Source organism: Monodelphis domestica, chromosome 1 (genome assembly GCF_027887165.1).
Source record: "Monodelphis domestica isolate mMonDom1 chromosome 1, mMonDom1.pri, whole genome shotgun sequence".
Classification (NCBI taxonomy): domain Eukaryota; kingdom Metazoa; phylum Chordata; class Mammalia; order Didelphimorphia; family Didelphidae; genus Monodelphis; species Monodelphis domestica.
This window is the reverse complement of record NC_077227.1, coordinates 241,013,798-241,036,866: the sequence shown is the minus strand read 5'-3', so window position 1 is coordinate 241,036,866 and position 23,069 is coordinate 241,013,798. Positions and strand designations below refer to the sequence as shown.

The following is a 23,069-nucleotide window of genomic DNA, read 5'->3' as shown; positions in this document are numbered from 1 at the left end:
TATGGTAGATAAGACTTTAACCTGTAATAATAAGAATTACATATTTATAGCACTGTGTGATTACAAAGCAATTTACATTCGCTGTCTTATTTCATATTCACAACAATCCTATAGGTAGTAAGCCTAAAAAATATTACTCCTATTTTATAGGTAAGAAAACTGAGGTTCAGGAAGGTCAATCAACTTGCCAAACACACCTCAGAGGATAGTGAGGGACAGAACCAGAATAGCCTGGATTTGGGGATCACAGGTTTAGAGCTGGAAGGAATCTTTAATGCCATCTCTTCCAAACCTCCTCATTTTACCAATTAGGAACAGAAGCCCAGAGATGTTAAGGCACTTGCTGAAGGTCACAAAAAAAAAAAGTGACAGTCAAGATTGGAACCCAGGTGCTCTTTACTCCAAATATGGATTTTACACCCACTCTCCTGTTATTTTAATACCTAACCAAGTCTAAATTCAGCCAATTCAAAAATCTCCATGGCTTGGTAGCTCCCTTACCATTCCAACTTTAATTCAAACCACTCTCCTATGTGTGAAGAGCTTTGAGCCTCCTACCGCAAGGTTTCAATCTTCCCATATTGTTTTCTATTCTGTTCCTTCTCACTAGCAATAAAATCTAAGAATAATATTTATATTTATCAGGGGTCTCTAGAGATCATCTAGTAGAACTCTGACTCTACAGGTGAAAAAATTTAGGATCTGAGAGATTAAGAGACTTGAAGGGCCAGGATTTGAACTCCAGTTTCTCTGATTCCTATTTAACAATCTAATTCCATTCAGCTAGTACTTATGTGCCACAGTTCTCTATTTTATTGCATTGCCTCTGGGAAAGGGGTAGTTTTAGTGATTAAAATTCTAGATTGGTTTTACTGACACCAAAAGTAAACAAATCTAAGCTGTACCTGGGGAGGGAAAACTTGATGTGTAAATGAATTCATTCTATCATTTTTTTTAATATCCAAAACACATGGTTGCACAAGTAAAGCTATAAAGACAAGATAGGATTCCTGCCTTTTTGTAGTATATGCTTAGGTAAGGGTCTTCAAAACATACACAGATAGGTAATACTCAACAATAAACAGTAAACTATAATGCAAAATAGTAATAAGACGGTAAGAAATTTCAAAAGGGCTAGCTGAGGTTAAATGAGGGAATAATAATTTTTGGCTGAGGGGATAAGAGAAAGGGAAATCAGGAAAGACTTCCTGAAAGACAGCATTTGATCAGGGTCTGGAAGAATTTCAAAAGTCAAAGATGAAAGACCAACAGATTTTCAGTCATAGGATGTAGTATGAGCAAAGGTATAGATATTTGTTGTTTCTTTGTGTCCAACATGTTGCAACTTCCTATGGGGTTTTCTTGGCAAAGATAATGGAGTGGTTTGTCATTTTCTTCTCCAGTTCATTTTACAGATGAGGATAGAAAAGGAATAAATATATACAAAAGATAGCAATTTGATTTATCAGAGATATAGCACATATGTGAGGAGACTGGTTTGAATTAAAGTTGGAAAGGTAAGATAAGTCCTAGGCCATGGAGAAATTTGAATTGTGATAAGAGTCCTGGGATTGGAATTAGACTCAAATATTTTAGTTCAAATATGGTTTTAGCCATTTACTAGCTGTGTGACCCTGTGCAAGTCACTTTACCCTTTTTAGCTTAGTTTTCTCATGTGTAAAATGATCTGGAAAAGGAAATGGTGAACTATTCCACTATTTCTCCCAAGAAAACTTCAAAAGGGGTCATGAAGAATTGGACACAAATGACTCAACAGCAACCACAACAGAGTTTAGGCTTGAGTAAATAAGATGCTTTTGAAAGACTTTAAACAGAGAAATGACATGATCAGATGTATGTTCAAGAAAGATTGAACTAATAATAGAGTTAAAGATAGATCAGAGATAGGAGAGATTAGAAAGGGGATATGCAGTCAAAATACATACTGGGAAATTCAGGTGAGATCCTTAAAACATTAACAAATGTGTAACTGATATTTCAGTAAAATTGTGTCATTCTTAGGTAATATTAGGTAATATTTAAGGTATTTTCCATTTAAAAAATTCTGTGATAAGTAACACCTCACTTCAAACATCATCAGCATTTATTTATGAGTTATGATGAAGTATTTTACTCTCAGATAGTTTAAATAATCTTTACTCCCCCATCTTTTCTGCAAGTGTGAACTTGTAAGAAGGATATGATCTTTGATCTGGACATACTTGGCCCAGTTGGCATAGTGATATAGGAAGATATAGTTTGGTCTGTTGGGGGAAAGTGTGAAAAGCGAGATTCTTAAAAAAAAAAATCAAGACTTGTTCCACCTACAAGTCTTAAAACAGAGTTTGAATTTAACAAGGTATTATCTACTTCCACTGAGAAAAGAGTCTTACACCTAAGAGGATAACAATAGAAATACAATAATAATAAAGTGAGTGTTTATTTACACAGCACTTTATACACTTTTACCATAGTTTTGCTTGGCTATTATGAAGCAGAGTAAGATGACACAGTGAATAAAGTGCTTCAATGCTTCAATGAGTTCAATCCTGGCTAAAGTACTCACTGACTGACTATGTGACCCTGGGCAAGTTACTTGATCTCTACCTGCTTTAGTTTCTTCAATTGTAAAATGAGAATAATATTAGCACCTACCTCTCAGAGTCATTATAAGATTAAAATGAAGTAATATTTGTAAAGTACTGTATAAATGGTAATTACTACTATTTCTATTATTAATGTATTAAAGGACTCTGTCCTTTTCCCATGAATGCTTCCTGTCACTATTTCTTTGTTTGGAATCTTGCATTGGATAAAGTGATTTGGGGACATTTTTATTAAAAAGAATAGTATGGAAATATGTAGTAAGCTTGCATAATGCTTACATGATTATATAATTTCATATAAGTTTGCTCATGTGATACCTATGTAATGGTAGATATGAAAACAGAAACATCTACTTGATGTGGAAACCTTTTTGTTCCTGGGATTTTATAGTTGTTGATTTCCCCCATCATTTTCAAATGACTTAAGCACTACAACATCTTTGAAGAAGGGATTTCCCTACTCCTCCTGCATAAAAAGTTAATAGCTAATGAATTGGGATACTAGGTTTCTAGCCCATGTAATAGCATTAAAATAAATTAAAAGATATATGTGTATGTTTGTGTGTGTGTGTGTGTGTGTGTGTGTGTATGTATACATACTTAGGTCCAGAATTAAGAGGTACTTTTTTCTGAATGAATTTTATAATTAGAGGGATAGAAAGAAATTTAGCTTTTCTGATGATACTTTCACTATCTAAATAAGTCCAAGAAATTAAAAATCAAGAAATGAAGAGATTTATGAATTGGGAATCAAAGATATAACAAAAGAGGTTATTGTAAACCGAATAGATTGTTGGCAGTTTAATTTGTGAGCCACTCATACCCATCTCAAGTAGCTCTTGAACTAACAAAATAAATGAAATCTTTAATTAGTCCAATATGAAATTATGCATTCCTTTGACTCTCCCTTAAAGCATAGCAGAGGCATTACAACTATTTGGAAACTCTTTCTAGTCAAAACTGGTAAGTGGTAGAAGCAGTAGAATTTAGATAGCAACTGTGTTCTGCTCTTGGTCACATCCCTGGAATGCAAGTCAACTTCAGTTTTGTTTGTTGTAAAATAATAATGATGATAATAATTAGGTTCACCCACTCATCTTTTCAGTGTTTCCCAAGACATTTGGAGTTTGCAGACTGGGTATGTTTGGAGGTAAAGAGGACTTAGACAGTGTTATTCAGTTTAATCAAATCATTGTTATGAGTGAGTCTTCAGAGGTGACAGTTTTTGGATCTGCACTCTTGGCAGAGGAAAATAAGGCTCCAGGCAAAATATAGTCATTACCGTCATAGATGCCCATCAGTACCATCAACTAGATACCTAGATCTGAGAAGACCAAGCTTCCCGCCTCCCATCTCTGTATTATTAACACAGACCTGATTAGGATCAAGCTTTCCAAATTACCCATGAAACAATTCATTTACCACCCTGGAGGGGAAAAAATAGTTTATTCTCTTAGTAATGTATCTTGGCACAGAATAAAATTCTGATTTAAGTAGATTTCTGTTCCAGAATGGATGAATTCCTCAATAGTTAAATTCAATCTATGGCATGTCTTTGGATAGAGACTCAGTCCCACATATACTTTAGTAGAATTCAAAAATCTAAAAAAAGTATAGCATACTTTCTACTGTCTTTTGTCCTAATTGGTAGACCCTTCACACTGACATTAATAATAAAAGCTAAAAATATAATTATATTACACACATATAAACAATATATAATTATATGTGAATATATAATTTTACATATAATTATAATATGCATATACTTATATTACATTAGTAGTAGTCCCTCGGTGACCGAGAATGACAATTGTCTTTGTGCATTATCATTATAATGATGATGATGATAATGATGATGATGATATTACATATATTAGATATTATATGTATAATATTTATATTATTTAAAAAACAGTTGCCATCTTTGTTTTCTTAGCTATCCACTTTATGTTAGTCAATTATATTTTCTTATGCAGATATCTGAGAAATCAGATCCCTCCATGTCATAAAAATATAAGAATAGTGATAAATTACATCTATTAAATGTTTCTTTCCTTTTACTTCTTTCTACAATTGTCCTTCCAAAAATGATTAGAAGTTGTGGTGTTGCTAGAGTCTATTTGATGGCAATTCCATAACTTTATGGGCATTATTATATGAGGGAATTGAGCTAGACAAGGAAATGTTTTTATTGATAAGACACACCACTCAATTGACAATTTTCAAAGGGATCTCTATGGGACTATTTACTTTTTTGGAAGTAAGACTTGCTTATTATGTTCTAGTTCCTGGATAGGAACTCTTGACTGTCACTTAATTAACTGTGTGACTCTAGGCAAGTCCCTTAGCCACTTTGAGCCCTAATTCCCTAAAAATGGATATTATAATATTTGTGCTGCTACCTAATTATGCCATGTAAATAGGAGCTCTTATTATTCCAAAATCAACTAGTATTTCTGTGTTCTAGGACCAGAGTTGTAATAATATTGCCATTTACTGATTAGCTTCTGACACTAGCTATGTTATTTTGGCAAATCACTTGACCTCTTCCTGTGTTGGGCAATGTACTAGTTATGAATTATGTACTAAATCAGGGATAGTTACTAATATGCATCCATGGAGAGAGTATTCATATAAGGAATTCTTTACATATATATGTAATGGTTAAAAGTGGAACTAATAACAAACAGCGGTGGATTCTATTCCTGATGTCGCTTTTGGCTCATGTATAAACCTAGTTATTTTTAAGTCTTTTTTTTTCTTGAAAAATGGTCATTATGCATTACCATAAACCTTGCAATAGGAGACAGCCTTAGCATCTTCTTAATTCTAGAGAAAGCTTCTGGATAGGAACTAGCATTTAGTAAGTGCTTAGAGATATAAAAAGCACATTACAAATATTATCTCATTTTATCCTCACAACGGTGCTGGGATGTAAGTGCTATTATTTCACTGAGACAGACAGTAGTTAAATGACTTACTTAGTAAATGTCTAAGGCTGGATTTGAACTTTGTTCTTCCTAACTCCAGATTCAGAGCTTTATCCTCTGTGCCTGGCATTTCCCTATAGAAGACTGAAAATATTTTTTAAAATTAATTTATAGTCAATTTAGAACATTATTTCTTGGTTACAATAATCACAATATTTCCCTCCCTCCCCTCCACCCACCCTTCCTGCAGTCGACACATAATTTCATTAGGTATTACTTGTGTCCTTGATCAGAACCTATTTCCATGCTGTTGATGTTTGCACTAGGATGTTCATTTAGAGTCTATATCACCAATCATATCTCCCTCTACCCATGTATTGAAGCCATTGTTTTTCTTCTGTGTTTTTACTCCCACAGATTTTCCTCTGAATGTGGATAGTGGTTTTTCTCATAGATTTCTCCAAGTTTTTCAGGATCACTGCATTGCCACTCCTGGAAAAGTCCATTACATTCGATTGTACCACAGTGTATCGGTCTCTGTATACAATGATCTCCTGGTTCTGCTCCTTTCACTCTGCATCACTTCTTGGAGGTTGTTCTAGTCCCCATGGAATTCCTCCATTTTATTATTCCTTTTAGCACAATAGTATTCCATCACCAACATATACCGCAATTTGTTCAGCCATTCCCCAGTTGAAGGGCATCCCCTTATTTTCCAATTTTTTGCCACCACAATATGAATATTCTGAAAATAGTTTTAGTAGGTTTACAATCAATGTACAGTCGATTCTCTTCTCCTGGTTATATAATCTCTCTAGACAACTATAGAGGAATAGCTAAAGTGATTTCAATTTTATCATTTTTCTCTGTGGACATAATAATGATCACTATCCAGAAGTAGAGAGCATCATTAATTGAACCTGTTTGTAATGGGAATTGACTATAGTATATAAATGACCAGAATTTTCCTGTGATAAATATGTGAATTTATCCAAAAGAGTATGTCCTTACCTGGTGAGAATTTTATCCAGACATTCAATAGAAAACATATATTTCATGTTGATGCCTTATATCTTCATGTATTAAAATTTTACTCTGACTTCATCTGATCATCTGACTTGATTTTAGATAAAATTTTGTTCAATTCTTTCTCCTTGTACTTTCTACTATATTCATTCTTGTCTTCATACATATAAGACTTGAGGTTCCAAGATGGAGGTCATTATTTGCTGAGGCTTCTGAGATGGTAATTAAGTTTTTTTTTAAATTATCTGACCTGATTATCTCATTTATTTACTACTGTCTATTGCTGCCTAAATTAAGCAATCTTCTTAATTGGTTCACTTCTTCCTACAATGCTTCAAAGTGCTCTGTTGTTTTTCAGATTCCTGTGTTGTATGTTGTATATATAAATCTTTAACAACTTAGTTATGGCCTGCAGATCCATGATGAGAAGAGTTAATGCAGTGTGTGTGTGTGTGTGTGTGTGTGTGTGTGTGTGTGTGTGTATGCTTTCCTATTTGGGCTATATTCTGTGGAGGTTTTCATAAGAATATTGGCTGATGTATTTACCACCTTCTCTGATTGAGTGACACTGTAAGTGGCTAGCATGACCTCCAAGTTTTGACGTCTACAATTTAGGCAAATGTTATGTTTCTAGCCACATCAGTGGATGTACATTTTAAGTGAATGGGACCAGAACATTCAGTCCATATGTTTTCTCACTTATAAAAGTTTGTCATGTGAAAAAAGCCTGGGAATACCAGTTTTTACTGTATATAACACCCTTAAAAGAGTCCCAGAATAAATTACAGTCTATCTTTGTTATGGAGATTTGGCCTCATATTTGCCTTTCTTTACCATCTTTACTGCTACTGCTCTGGTTCATACTAAAGCCAGAGTCTCTTAAATGGATCTTTGATACTCTAATTCATCTTGAACTATCATTTTAAAGTAGCACTTTCCTTATATTAATCATCAGTGAAACAAAATCCATCAATGACTTCCTTTGCCTATGTAGGCAAATGACTTGTATAAAGACCAAAATCTTTATGTTGGCATTCCTGGTCTTAATCCAACTGAATCCCAGGCTTAGGAGAATCATAGAATATGATTTCTAAAAATGTAAAATTACTTTCAACTTCCTGTCTAAACTTGAAATCTCTTCTGCCAAAATCCTTGATAAGTGTTAATAAGTATTTCACCTTCAGTGATGAGGAGCTTACAGTCTTACAAAGCAGTCATTTATAATTATGGTGAGTAATAATAGAAAATTTCTTATATCACAGTGAAACCTGCCCTCCTTATAACACCAGTCCTCATCCAAATCAATTTACTCAAATTTTTTTAAAGATTGCATATATATCAACTACTTCATCTAAATCATATTTGTATTCAGTTTTTGATAAATTAGTGATTATGTGTACCAAGAAATTACTCTTGGGGGCAGCTGGGTAGCTCAGGGGATTGAGAGCCAGGTCTAGAGATGGGAGGTCCTAGGTTCAAATGTGGCCTCAGACACTTCCTGGCTATGTGACCCTGGGCAAGTCACTTGATCCCCATTGCCCAGCCCTTACCACTCTTCTACCTTGGAACCAATACACAGTATTGACTCCAAGATGGAAGGTAAGGGTTTTAAATTAAAAAAAAAAAAAAGATATTACTCTTAACTGATTCTGCATTGGCATGTATAACCCAAGTTCTTATCAGGAATAGCTAATAAAAAATAACTCCTTTTTTTCCTCACATAAAGCCTGTAAAGTAATGGGTTATTAGATTTTAGGTCTCTAAGACTGGGTTTGAATTCAACCTCAGATACTTAATACATTTGTCATTCTGGGCAACGCTTTTAGTCTCTCTGAGACCCTTAGTTTTCTCAACTGTAAAATGAAGATAATGCCTATAATATTTACCCTGTAGTATTTTATGGAGAATCAAATGAAATAAAGTATTTAAAACTTTAAGGCATTTTTTACAAGCCTTAAAGTGTCATATAAATATTGGTTACTAGTGTTATGTTCCTCCATAATCCTGAAAACTTCTTATTTGAGAAGGACAAATTATGTCATTCCCAGAATATCATGGGTTCTTTGATTACAGTGATAAAATCTACATTCTTTCCAAGCCTTTAGGCACAAGCACATAGGAATAATAAGACAGGCCATAAGGACTTGATTCAATTGAGTTGGAGACCTATCACTATCTCTAAATCAATCTCTTTTCCTCTCCCTCCCTGTCTCTCCTCTTCTCCTCTCCCTTTATCTCCCACCTTCCCTCACTCCCTCTCTCTTCCTCCTTTCTCCTCTCATTTCCTTCCTTATCTTTCCCTTTCCTCTGCTCAAGAACCTTCAATGGTTTCCTATTTCCTGCCACATAAAACCTAAACTCCTCATCTGGGAATTTAAAGATCTAGCTAGATTTCTGTTTCCCATCACTATCCTCATTCCTTATCCAATACTCCAATAATACTGTCAAAAACTAATAATTAACTATTGGGTGCCTGCTATGTATCAGAATTGTATACTTTGAACTGATGATAGAGGTAAATCAGAACAGTCTTTTCCCTCAAGAAGGTTGAAATTTATTAGGATAACATCACATATATGTGTGTGTTTACACACACACACACACAAGGATATGCAAAATGTATACAAAATAAATTCAAGTTAATTTCAGGGTTAGGGAGGCACTAATAGTTGTAGGAGGTCAAGCCTGGACTCTGTGTATGTTTTGAGGGCCAGCCTAGATGCATTTGAAGGGACTCAACAAAATTGGATAGAGTCATAGCAAGGTTAGCCAATGGGAGACAAAGCCCTGTAATACAGTACAGAGCATTTGTTGGGGCATTTGAGGACTGAGTTCAAATCCCAACTATGGAATTTTAGTTTCTGTGGCCTTGGTCAAGTCACTTAATTGTCCTACCTGATCTCATATTTCTTAAATATAAAATAAGGGGATTGAATTAGATTATCTCTGGAATTATTGTCAGTCCAAGAACTATGATTTTTTTTTTTTGGTCACAGAAACTCTTGAAGACTGTTTACTAAAGCATGGAGGGATTGGGGACTACCAACAGTGAATGGAATAGATAACATCAATCTTTTGAAGTAAGCACTTTATATTTCTCACCTGCATTTGTGTTCGTTTGTACTATTGTTGTTGTTTAATATATTTGATCTTTCTTACCAGATTATCAGCTTCTTTGTTTTAATCAGCAAACATTTATTAAGTATATAATATGCATAATCCATTAATACAATAAACATTTTAAGTGCCAGCTCTGTGCCAGATTATCAGATTCTTGAGATGGCCAAAGTCTTATTTGTTTTTATCTCCCTTTCACTGCCTTTTCAATCCATGACTAGTTCTCCTTCCACTACTTAAAAAAAAAAGGTGATACCACTATAATATTTTTTAGTTTAAAATTGTTTTAATTCTTCAAAAAGTTCCTCACTTATATTCATAGAATTTGAATTAGAAGAAACTCTAGAGGTCATCTATTCTAATTTTCTCATTTTGCAGATGAGTAAATTAAAGTCTAAAGAGTAAATAGCTTTTCTGTAGTTTCACAGCAAATTAGACAAATATGGAGGTTTCCTGGCCCTTGCTTCATTGTGCACTAACCACTACATATCACTGCTTCCTCACATCTTTTAATTACCAATTTCTTGAGAAAAGTCTAATAGATTCCTAGTCAAATATAGCCATGGCTTAATATGATACCTTTGGATTTTCCATAGAGGAAAAAAAAGAGATGACCCATAGTAGGTACTTTTATAAATGCTTGTTGATTAATTGGTGCCAAAAGTGGCCTTATGGTTGTGCAGGCTACCCACTGGGAAACTGAGTCTGTAGCCTCAGTATGGGCCATCTGTTCTCAGCTCTAGTTACTATTCCAGCTCCCCTTCTCTCATGTCTCTTTTAAAAAGTCAAGTCCAAGAGTTCAGCTCAGGTAATTAACTGGTCTATAAGTATTCAAGAATTTCACCATCAAAGTGGGATTACCTCAGTGATACCCAGGATGAGGTCATATTTCATCAAAGAGACATTGTCAGTGCCAGGGCAAGGGCCTGGTCTGGACTCACCTTGTTAACAAGATATTATCCTCTATAAGGAATTAAACTTGTCAAGGGACTCTTTTCTTATTAAAAAAGATACAAGAGAGCTACAGGAAGTTTTCATTGGGATTCTTCTGAATCTACTCGTATATTCACAAATACAAAGGCATAAAAATACTTCCTGAAAAATCTAACAATGAGTACAAAAGTAGGAAAGTTTATAAAACCCTAGTGAGCAGAGGAACATTGAAATGGAAGAATATTCTCAATGTTTGTATTTTGTGGAATTCTCCCAAATGATTTTTAAGAATTAAAATATTGTCTGGAGATGGCCTTAGGGGTGGAAATTAAGAAGCCAAAAATAAATCAGAGGGGTAAATAAATTAATTCTAACCATCATTGTAGAAGTGAAGACATGAGAAATATTTCTTTTGGCAGGAAGGTCCACTACTACTCTGTGCTCCCTATGGTTCTGTCCCTTATGTACAACCAAGGGTCATCCAAGTTGCCAAAAATGTTTTTCATATCATATTACCCTTCAACCCACAAAAGTACGTTCCTGTCACATTCTGTTTTCCATGACTTGTTGAGAAGTATTTCATCTCAAAGCAGGCCTTAGTCAGAATCAAGAATCAGTAAGGGGGAGAAGCGAAATTCACAATGAACAAAAGTTTTCAAAAGTAAAAAAAAAATAAAACCACAGATTCAAATTTCAAATTTATTATCATTTTCATTAGGTATGTTTATATATATATATATATATGTATATATATAAATCATAAGAGATTATCATCTTGTAAAATAGTTTATGGAGTCTTGGAGTCTTGGTAAAAGATATGGGGGTAATCTATCTAACCTTTCTAAGTTCCTTCCAGGTCTATCATTCTTTATTTCAAAAGCCAGGCAATTAGCAAATAATAATTTGATAATGCCTGACATATGAAAAACTTAGTGACTTGGGACACTAAAGAAAGTATAACAAAAGGGTGACACTTTTTATCAGTATGATCTGATCAATCAATGGGTTAATCAGCAGGTACTTGTTAAGACCATATAAAGCTACTTCACAGCTTCCCTCTCCAGAACTTGGCGTAGAGGGTCCTAAAGCATGTTAATGAAAGTCCAGATGGTAGCCAGGTTTGAATAGGTTTTTATTTTTTAACCCTTACCTTATGTCTTAGTAGCAGTTACAAGACAGAACAGCAAGAGCTAGGCAATTAATGCTAAGTGACTTGCCCAGGATTACATAGCTAGAAAGTGGCTGAGACTCGATTTCAACTCAGGTCCTCTGACTCCAGACCTGCTACTCTAACCATATTACTACTTTCCTTCCAATAGATTCATATAATTTTAATGGAAGTTGCAATACTATTGGAAGCCTTTCAAAACATTCAGGTGATAGCTGGCAGTTTCAATCATATACATAGATCTGCACTAAATAACTGAGGGGACTGATGATCCTTTGGACTTGTGTAAATGAAGATTTTAAAGTATTATGTTTGTGTGGTATAAAATATAATGAGATTGTGAGGTTCTTGAGGTCAGGGACCATATTTTAATTTGAAATGATCTGGTAGAAAGAATAGTGCACTTGAAATCAGAGGACCTGATTTTGGTTAAGTGACAATTTCTGAGCCCCATTTTTTTCCATTGTAAATTGATGGAGTTGCACAAGTTGATTTCTAAGTCCCCTTCCAATTATAAATATTGTCAATTAATGATTTCTTCTACAGTTGCCATAATATATTGTATTTGGGAACATAGTACAAGGAAAATCAATATTTGGTGAATTTAGTTGAATTACAACTTGAGAAATGTGGATTAGTGAAAATACCCCTAAACTAGGTAGGGAAGAAGACTGGTTTTAAGACTTAGTCACCAACTAGTCATGTAACTGATCAAGCATTTTACCTATGTGAGGTTCATTTCCCTGTTGGAAACTGAATATATCTCTTCCTTCATTCTTCCAAGCACCTCTTCTTATTGACATACATGTTGTGTGATAATTTTCTTGAATATGCAGGCTTTGAAAACATCTTCGACTTTTTTTTCTCCTTTTTCACTTTACATACAAGAAGTTACCATCTCCTATTAATGTGAACTTAATATAGTATTATCCTTTCCTTCCCTTTGTAAGGTCTTTTTTTAGACTTTCAGTATCTCTTGTATATGTTAATATATGTTAATAAACTTGTAACTGGACTCTATACAGCTCTCTTTCCTCTTTAAAATCTCCTGTAGAGTAGGGATTCTTAACCCTTTGGGGGCCTTAGACACCTTTGGTAGTCTAGTGAAACATATGTATTCAGAATAATATTTTAAATGCATAGAATAAAGACATTTGATTATAAAAGGAAACCAATTATATTGAAAAAGTAGTCAAACTACATTTTAAAATAAGGGTATTTCTATAGAGCACTGCCAGATTAATTTTTCTAAAGCACCTTACCAATCATGTCAATCAACCACTCAAAAACAATGAAATTTGTCACTGGCTCTGCCTTCTTATAGATGACACCTAGGCTATCCTACAGTGTAGCTCTTTTGTACATATGTACAAATGTACATATCTTTTTAGCTCTAGCTAAAACTATTCATATATAGTTATAGAAAGTCACACTTTGGGTGCTCCTGTTGTTCCTTCTATTTATGATGCTCTTATTTCTCATTTTTTGCTTGTTGAAATCCTACACTCTTCTCCAATACCAAATTAAACTTTTTCTCCCCTTAAAATCTTCTGTCATTCACTAAACTGGATAGGATTCCTTTCTCCTCTGAATTTCTTTTATTCCTCTTATGTCATTTAACATCTATATTGCCTTGTAGTTATGTACATAAATGAATCATTATCCTCTATGTATTAGTTAATAATTCCCTTGAGCAGTGGTGTCAAACTTAAATAGAAACAAGGCCACTAAAATATAAATTAAGTATCCCTGCAGACTGCATATTGATTAAGGAAACTACATGCAGTAGCACCACCCCCACTCAACCCCACCCCTGGTTTAGCTTTCTGTGGTTTCAGTTATCCATGGTCAACCCAAAAGTGTTAGAGGTCTACTGAGGAAGCACCAGTCACTTCTATTTCATTTTAATTAATTTATTATTTTTTATTTTGTTAAAGTTTTTCTAATTATATTTTAATCTGGTTCAGGTGACACAGGGGGTATTGCAGAACATGTGTTTGACACCTTTGCCTTTGAGGTAAAGGGACTTTTACTCATCTTTGATTTCACCATAAAACCTAGCCTAGTGTTGTGAGCATAGTAGGTCTTGACCTAGATAGTTATTGAACTAATTAAAATTGATGTTTAGACTGGATGATATTTAAGACTCTTCCAAACCAGATATTCTGCAAATTGTATTTATCCATGTATTTACAGTCAGTAGTCAAAAATTTATTAAGCCCTCAAGTTTGTTATAATGAGGAAAAATGTTAGTAATTAGATATGTAGAAGAAATATTCAGTGTAAATGGAGGTTAATCCCAGAAGAGGACGTGATGGGACTGGGAAAATACTCTTGTACAAGGTAAAATTTGAGCAGTGTCTTGAAGTAAAGCAATGAAACTAAGACGGGAGATGAAGGGGCAAAACATTAGAGAACAGATTGTATTGGGCAGAAATCCAAAACAGGGACACTAATTAGAAGATTATAGTCCAGGTAAGAGGCAAAAGAGCCCTTAAGAGTTCCATGTTGAACCATAAGTTATGTAGCTGATTGTTCCATAAATCAAAGTTATAGAAATGATGGTTCTAATCAGGAAAGGTAGAAATGTCAAGATCTGGCAATAGTTTGCACACATGGGATGAATGAGAGTAAGGAGTTGAGAATGACCCAGAAATGGTAAGCCTAGGTGATGAGAACTGGGTGCTGATATTCTCAAGAACTTGTGGCATCAATATCACTGTATCCAAGAATTCCTGAATGTCATATATTGATTGGATTAATATAATGTCATATTATGCTACACATAGCATGCTCAGAGGGCGCTCTAGCCTCAGTGGAAGGAAGACCAGTAATTGTAGGATGATGACAACAGAAGTACTTTTAACATTATACACGTTTGAATGCTGAAGAGAATGTGTGCATAGAAAGGTTGCAATTTATAGCAGAATTTAGAGTACTGATTGTGGAGTCTTTGAAGTAAATGGACTGCTATTCCTGACATTTTTCAGACTCCTCTAAGCTGCTGTAGCTAATGAGTCCTGTTACTCATATATCTGATGAGCCCAGGGATGTAATAAGTCTCTGAAATTTTTGCCAGCCTAACCTTCAACTCCTCATTTTCAGAAGACTGCAGGTGTAATGGTTTTTATTGATGCAGTGCTAGGCATTTGGCACTTGGGTTAAATTTTAACTGTTGGATGTTAGTGACTTAAACACTTTCATTCACAACAGGAATGCTGAACAAGGAAGGGAACACCTTCATAAGAGTTACTTCTCCACCTGTTGGCCATCGTCTCCTTTTGATTCAATCAAGGATATGGGTAACTGAGTTAGTCAGTGATGTGAGCAGAATATGCCACTTTCCTTAGCAGTATCAAGATAAATCTAAAGAATTCAGTGGATAGTGTAGTGATGAACACTTTGACCAAGGAAGCTGCACAAGTTTGGAATTCAGACTTTCTCTCCTACCTTCAAACATACAGCAGGGGGAAATGTTCAGATGTAATAGTATATGTACTATAGTCTGCCTCATTGGTGACTAGAGGTAAAAGCTAATGTTTTCTGTTCTCAAACATAATTCATAAAACTGTAAGGAAATTAAAGTGAACCAGTGAATATAGGGTCCAGGATTATTCAATAATTCCAGAATATTCTACAACAATTAGCCAAATTACTATGGAAACATAATTTTGATTTTATAGGAATAGAAATAAATAGCACTTTTTAGGATATAGGAATAAAAACACTTGTCAAGTAGAACTTACTGCTAAATTTTATCAATATTAAACCAAATAATTTCAATTCAACTTGAAATATATTTGTTTTATTCTTACTTTGTGCCAGGTTCTGTGCTAGGGCCTGTAGGTGTAAAGACAAAAGAAGAAAAAGTTCTTGTTTAAAAGGAATTGATGTTCTTTTTTAAAGACAACAATATATACACCAAAAAGTTAATATAAAATGTTTATAATAAATATGAAAATAGTTCCTGAGGAAAGAACATTAGTAATTGGAGGGAAATATCTGGAAGGCTTACATTAGTAAGAAATAACATACTTAAGCTAGCAATTAGGAGTATATCATTAAAAATCTTAGCTTGTAAAATATGTGTTTTGGAAATTGCAGGGTATATAATTCATTTTACTTTTAAAGATGCATTTCTTAGTCCATCAGCCACTTATTAAGTGCCTTTATGTATCAATACTATGCTAGGTGAGCATTTGGTTCAATCTTGAAGAGTTTAAAAATGTGCCAGGTTGCAAAAAAAATACAAAACTTCTACACATACATACATATTTATCATTAATCTTTTCCATACTTTAGTATCATGATGTGCCTAATACTTGGTAGGCTAAAGATATGTAATACTAGCATTACTGGTGATACTTTTAAGTTTCTCTTAATAATCTTTCCAGCTTAGAGGCAGAGACCTACATATTTTGTTGCGAATCCATCTAATTGTCTTAACGTTTAGGTTTTGGGGCTCTGTGTATCCCTAGACAAATCTTTCCCCTCTCAATCTCTCAGTATAATTATCTGCAAAATGGGGCTAATAGTAATAGCATTGACCTTTTAAGGCTGTTGTGAGGATCAAATATGATAATCATATAAAATATTTTGTAAGCTTTAATAAAGGTATATAAATGCTATTATTAATATTTTGCCATTAGTACTAAATTGAAAAGAGTAGATTAGTTGTTGTTAAAATATTCTATTTTATTTATATACAAATAGAAATTGATCTCAATAAATGATGATGTATGTTTTTCCTTTACATTGAAAAGATCTGATTCTGAGGAGCACTCTCCTTTCCAAGCTTGTTTGCTCTATGACTGATTCATATGCAGAACGCCTTCAAGAAGTTGGCATCAAGTTTATACACATATGCACACACACACAAACATATATTTTCCTGGGTATTCACAATCTGCAGAATGTATTAATGTGAATTAAAGACCTATAACATCATCTAATAATCAATGTCTCATGGAGATACCTCTCATTCTGATAAAGTGATTTCTATCCTTGGAAAAACTAGAAATTTTATTTTATTCCTTAGCTAAGAGATATTTTTATTTAGAGATAGAAAGATAAAGATAGAAGTTAATTCAGTAGAGTATCATAATGTTAGCATTCACTTTGAATACCAGATCCCACCGTAGGGGGCAAAAGAAGTTAGAATTTGTCCTAACATGTTCCTACAAGCAGAACTTTAGGAACCAGTTCATCAAAATTCACCTAGATTTCCAGCAGACTCTATGGGTGAACAGTAAGATTATCATCAAAGTCTGATTGGGGAAGATGAAAATTGGAAGAGGATAGATAGTCTGATGCAAGTTACTTTTAACTTCTAGGCTATCCTTCCAGTCATCAAGTTGGCATGCTTTCCAGAGTTCCAATATTATATGGTGCTGGTAAATGGCACAGTGGATAGACCAGTAGAGTTGGAGTTATGAAGACATGAGTTCAAATCCAGCCTTCCTTGCTTACTTAGCTGTGTGATCCTGGGCAACTCACTTAACCTCGTTTGCCTCAGTTTCTCATCTATAAAACTGATTAGAAAAGACAATGACATATCACTCCAGAATCTTTGCCAAGAAAACTCCAAATGGGGTCATGAAGAGTTGGATACAACTGAAAAGCAACTTCTGTAATATAATACTGCTTCTGGAGACTAACAAGTAAATGATCAAAATGGATGCCCTTATTCAAGGAATATTTTGAATCCACCTAAGTATGGCCCCTTGTAGAATAATATATGTGTAACTTTTAAATTTAAATCAATTATTCTGAGGAGAGCAGGAATGATAAATAATCCCAGCTTCAATGTTTCAGAAGACATACTATATTCTGGAAACAGAGCATCAACTTCATGAACATCAGTCAACATTTGGTTAGCACCCCCTGGCATTATAGCATTTTTCAGAAAGTAAGTTTACAAGATTAATTATTATTACTATGTATGTTGTATAATCATTTTGTTAGCAGCATAATATTTTAGACTGTGTGGAAACAGAGGTAAAGTGGCTCTTTCACAATCACTGGTGGTTTTATTGTACCTATAATTTAAAAGAGGATCTCTCTATTGTATCCCTAATTTAAAAGGGACTCTCTCCTAGACAAAATTCTCAGGTTTGTTTTTCTTAAACATGTAGTGATTCTCCCTGCCATCTTCCTATATACCAATAGATTAATCAACCTAGTGCCTAGTCCTTGTCATTCTTGCCTCTTCAAAAATATTTAATGACTCTCCTGTTTAATGAATAAAGTTATTGTTTAACCTGATATTTAAGATCCTCTATAGTAGGACTCTGTGTGGTATTTCTAGCCCTATTTAATCCTTTCATGCATTAAGTTAATGAGACATGATGTCTTTTAACATACTACAGCCTTTTTTTCCTCTGTCTTTTCTTCAGACTGCTCCTAATGCCTAGGACACATCTCCTCTCCTCACTGCCACATGAGTCTATTGCTAGATTTTCATGTGAGTTTTTATACCTCAGAAGTTGGCAAATGCTTCAAATTAGGGGTTGATTTTATTATTTTGTTGATTTCCCATAGAGAAAATGTTAACAATGTGTATTAAGCTTTACAGTATGACGTGTATGTTTAAAGAGCCTGTTGTTAAACAAATTTTTCAATTCAATTCTCATTTAAAGGTTAAGTAGACTGTCACTTCATTCATGAAACTTCCCCTTCATTTCCTGGCAAGAAGTGTTATCTTTTTTCCATATATTTATTAATTTCCTATATGTTTATTTTCTAGGTGGTATTGTAGTTCCTCTACATGACTTACTTTGACTATTAGATTATAAGCTTGTTGGAAGCAGGCACTGTACTGTATCTTATTTTCTCTTGGTACTTTGTACATAGTCTATGATGTCACTGATGTGAGGAATTCTTGATATGAAAACTCCCTTCACTGATATGAATCAGCAACTCCTCTATGAGAGCCACCAACAACACTAAGAGGTTAAGTAATTTGATGTTTATATGTGATAGAGACATGGTTACACCAAGCTTTTCCTTAATCTGGGACTATAGAATCTATAGATGTATCTATTTTTTGAACCTCTTACCTTCTGCCTTAGAACCAGGGCTGAGCAATGAGGGGTGGTGGTAAGTGATTTTCCCAGTGTCACACAGCTAAAAAGTATCTGAGACCAGATTTGAACCCATGACCTCCTGTATCTGGTCCCTGGTTCTCCATCCACTGAACCACCTAGCTACCTTCTATCTATAATTGTTTTCAAGAACCAAGTCAATTTATACTTACTTAACAAAGAAAATAGAGCCAAAATCCCCTTAGGGATAAATAGCATGACAAATTCTCCACAGTCCCTTAAACAACAATGAAGTGACTCTAAAGGCCTTCAGAATGCTTCAGAAGATCAAATAAGTAAGTAAAAATATGTTTTAAAATGGAGAAATTAGTGTTATTAAGGAAGAAAATAGCAAAGTATAATCAGAGATAAGAGAATTTAGGATGGATAGATACTCTAACAGTAGATTCCTTGAAAAAAGAAAAGAAAAGAACTGGAATGCAGAAATACAGAGGTAGAAGGGAAAATAATGGCATAAAGCCAAAATAAGGTTTGGAGAGGCCTGTGAGAGTAGTATAAAATAAGAATATTGAACTTGAAGATAGGGAACAAGAAGATATAATCTAAGCCATTAAATAAAAAGAAATCCCAAGTATCATACTTAAATAATCATACAGAAAAATGGCCCAGTATTGGAAGAAAGAAAAGTAGATTTTCACATTCTAGAGAATACTCTCTAGATCACTAAGAACCCCCAAGGTTAACTTGAAAAATTACATTATCAAAGCAAAAAATATAGACCCCTGGGAAAGGAAATAAACTTCTCCAATTCTACAATCCAAATAAAATAGCATGATATTTATTTGATTATGAGAGATCCAAGGAAAAATTAGAATATGATAATATGAGGAGCAAAGATGATTTGTACCAAAGTAACTTATCCTGTAAAACTGAGTTTTAAAGAAGGATTCAGTAAAAGAGAAGGCTTTGAATCATTCCTTTTAAAATAAAACCATTCATGAGCGGGGTTTTAAAAATGTAAAATGACCAAATATCAGAAAGTTAAATCTTTCCAGATAATTTTGTGTGGCTAGGTCTAAACAAGGACATGAATGTGGGATAAGGGAGTCATTGGCCATTTTATTTATAGAATCATATAAAAAAACCTACATAGAGTAGTTTGCACAAGGTGGGTTCTTACAGAGTCTGGAAATCTGTTGGGAGCTTCTTACAATGTTCCTTTATATGATTTACATTATAGATCTTCAAGTCAAGCCTAGCTATCTGGATGCAGTTGTTTTAGTTATTGGGGATAGCTGCATATTTTGTGGTTTGGGCTGTTTTAGAGAGCATGCTAGAGTGCTTACCTATATAAATTTAATGCCAACAGGAAAATATTATATAATAGGGTCACCTAGCAGACATTTACTATAGTAATCCTCTCTACTTGCACTTGCAAATTTCTCAATTCTCAATTTACTATTTAGCCTAAGATTAACATTTATCATTAATCTCAAATTAGTGTATCTTATTGAAAGGGCACAGAGTGTATTGACCTCTAAAATGCTTCTGATGATTTCTTCTGCTATTTTGCTATTTCAAATCCCCTCCAAACTAATTCTCATAAGCCACCAGATTCAAATCCACAGGTATTTTATAGGAACCTGTATCATGTCCAGAATTATATCAACAATATTCTGAAAAATTAGAGTACTACAGGTTAAGGAAAATTGTAGTTTGGGGCAGAATGCCATTGCCACACCAATGGTTCAATCACAGTGTTCCTGGGCTTTTTGAATTAGGTCATCCTGAGAAATAGAGAATTATAAAAATGACCTGATATATCTGTGAGCTTTACTATATGAATGGAGGAATGAATAAATGAATAAATTTTTTTCAAGTACTTACTTACAGTAAAGCATTGTGCTAAACCCTAGGGATGCAAATAGAATTTGCTTTCAAAGAGCTCACATTCTAGCAGAGAGAACACATATGGAAGATTTCAGCTCTAAGTCAGATGGAAAGGTTCCATGGTTCTTAGGGTACAGTTACAAAGCAGATGGTAATGCTTCTTCCTCCATGCTATTTCCACTAATAAAACTATATTGGTGTCTGATGTTGAATAATTTAACAATACCAAGGACTTTGGTGGCAAGAAGGTTCTATGCCAATTTCACTGATTTTTTTCACAATAAAATTTTTCCCTTCTTGTATTACATTATTGTGGATTTGGTTATACAGAGTGACCATGATAAAGCTCTATCATAAAACACTTGGGTGTCTTCTTCAATAGACAGATTTAACTGTGAGAGTGAAGTGAACATTATTATAATATCAATGAATTGTTTTGTAACCTTTAGGTCTGAAAGTTTAGAAACTGACTTTTCAAAGATGTGTCAAAACTTTTATCAACTCTGCTTGGTTCTGGGTAAAGGTCTAAGATTTTGGAAAGAATCGTTTGATGAATTATAAGTTTCCATTATTCAAGCATGTTGGACCCATAATTGAATGAATGGAAAACCTTCCTTTTCCAAGGGAAGAATAAATGTAATGGGGAACTGGATCTCACCACTTTTTTGCAGGATTGTTTTTCTTACTTCCCAGAAAATTATGTCCACCAGGAACTCATTTAAAATTTTAATTTGCTTCTCAGACCACTGCAGTAGGTGGCCCTCTGGCATTTTCCCTGATCATGTTGGGTTGTTGAATTTCATCAGCATGAACCCCCTTACCAGGATCAACATGAGGTCATGAGCAATAAGCAAGACACATTTATAGGCCCAGGTGGTTCTACCTCTTGCAGCAAGGTCCACTGCTTACAATTAAGACAGAGTGCAAATATTTTCAACTTAAGTTGACTATCAGCAAGTAAAGAAATGGTTTTCAGTTGTAGCACAATACATGGCAGTTGCAAACAGGTTATGATATAAGGGTTTATATTTCTAGGAAACAAATCACCAAGTTGCAAAACCAATACTTAATCTAGAGAACTATGGAAATTTGTTAAAGGCCCAATAAGGAAAGGAGCAAGAATGGAGAGGGCATATCACTCCAAAACATATTAGGAGGTTAAACATGTTACTTACTCTCTTCCAGTCATGTCCCTCATTTGTTTTTTGTTCCTATATGAGGCACACAGGAATGTTCTTTTAAAAAATATTTTACAAAAGCATATTAATTTCAAAGATAGAAAGAAAAAATGTATAAACATTTCCCTCAACACCTCAGGGGTCATAATTCCCTTTATACTACTTGAACAAGAGGTGGAGAGAGGGAGGATTAGGTTAATATCTTTATCTAAATTACCACATAGCATTAATTCCATCAAGTTCATGTCCAAAACTTCTCCTGTGTTGGATTCCCCTAAAGACATCACTGCTGGTTTGGTTGCAGTATGTAGTCCGTGTTCTTAGACTTTTAGATACCCATGGTTTATGCGCCCTAGCCCCATCAGAAACTTAATTTCCTCCAACTAGAATCAAAAAGAATAGCAAAAAAGGACTTGGGGACAGGGAGTGAGAGTGGTTGCATGGCATATGGTCCAAGGAGAAGGAAATGATCTTTAGGGCATCCCTCACCTTACCACATGAAGTGAGCAAAGGAATCCTTTACCCTCAGGCAAATGCCTCAAAAGTTATATATATATGTCTAATAAAGTCCCAATGTAAAATGTGTAAACCAAAGAAATAGCAGGACTAAAAAGTATTAAAATTTCATGACATTGTATCAAGCTCAGTGTTTTCATATTCTCTTCCAGTCCTGTTTGATAGTATCTAGAAGAGAATATGGGAACACTGAGCTTCTGGAAATATATTTAAAATAGCATTTGATAACAGAGAAGAGAAAAGATCAGACTTTGAAAAGTGTTTTGATTTTACATATCTGTGTGGTTTAAATGTATAATGGTACTACAGTTGCCAATACAGAAACAAAGTATATAGGTCCCTCAAGATGATGTGTAGGAGGGAGAGGTGACATCTTATTTTTCCAAGTGGGGAAAGAAGTTAATTCATCTGAGTATGTAGCTACTGAGTGTCTTGAAAAGACTTTGTGTACACACAGAAACCCCTTTATACACAGACACTCAGACTTCCCAAGATGGCTTTAATATCTTTCCCAAAACCATAGTGTATTACTTTCAGTAGGAGAGTTTAGGATTATAGCATCAATGAGATTAAGCATAAAATCATTGAAGTTTCCCTTCTCTGCTAGTGGAATTATGGTGGTGGGGGCAGGTGTCTGATTTAGATTCATAGTTGTTATC

General features: G+C 34.3%; 1 protein-coding gene across 10 annotated transcripts in view; it reads left to right on the top strand.

Moving 5' to 3' along the window:
- The window catches only part of FLRT2 (fibronectin leucine rich transmembrane protein 2), a 124,707-nt gene that overhangs the window by 12,084 nt on the left and 89,554 nt on the right, over positions 1-23,069 (top strand). For 7 of the 10 annotated variants that reach the window (XM_016425972.2, XM_056810598.1, XM_016425976.2 and 4 more), the window contains exon 2: positions 9,562-9,645. The exons of the other annotated variants lie outside the window; for them this stretch is intronic. The gene's annotated coding sequence lies outside the window, so the exon portion shown is untranslated. The remainder of the gene's footprint in view (positions 1-9,561; positions 9,646-23,069) is intronic. 10 annotated transcript variants of the gene reach the window in all.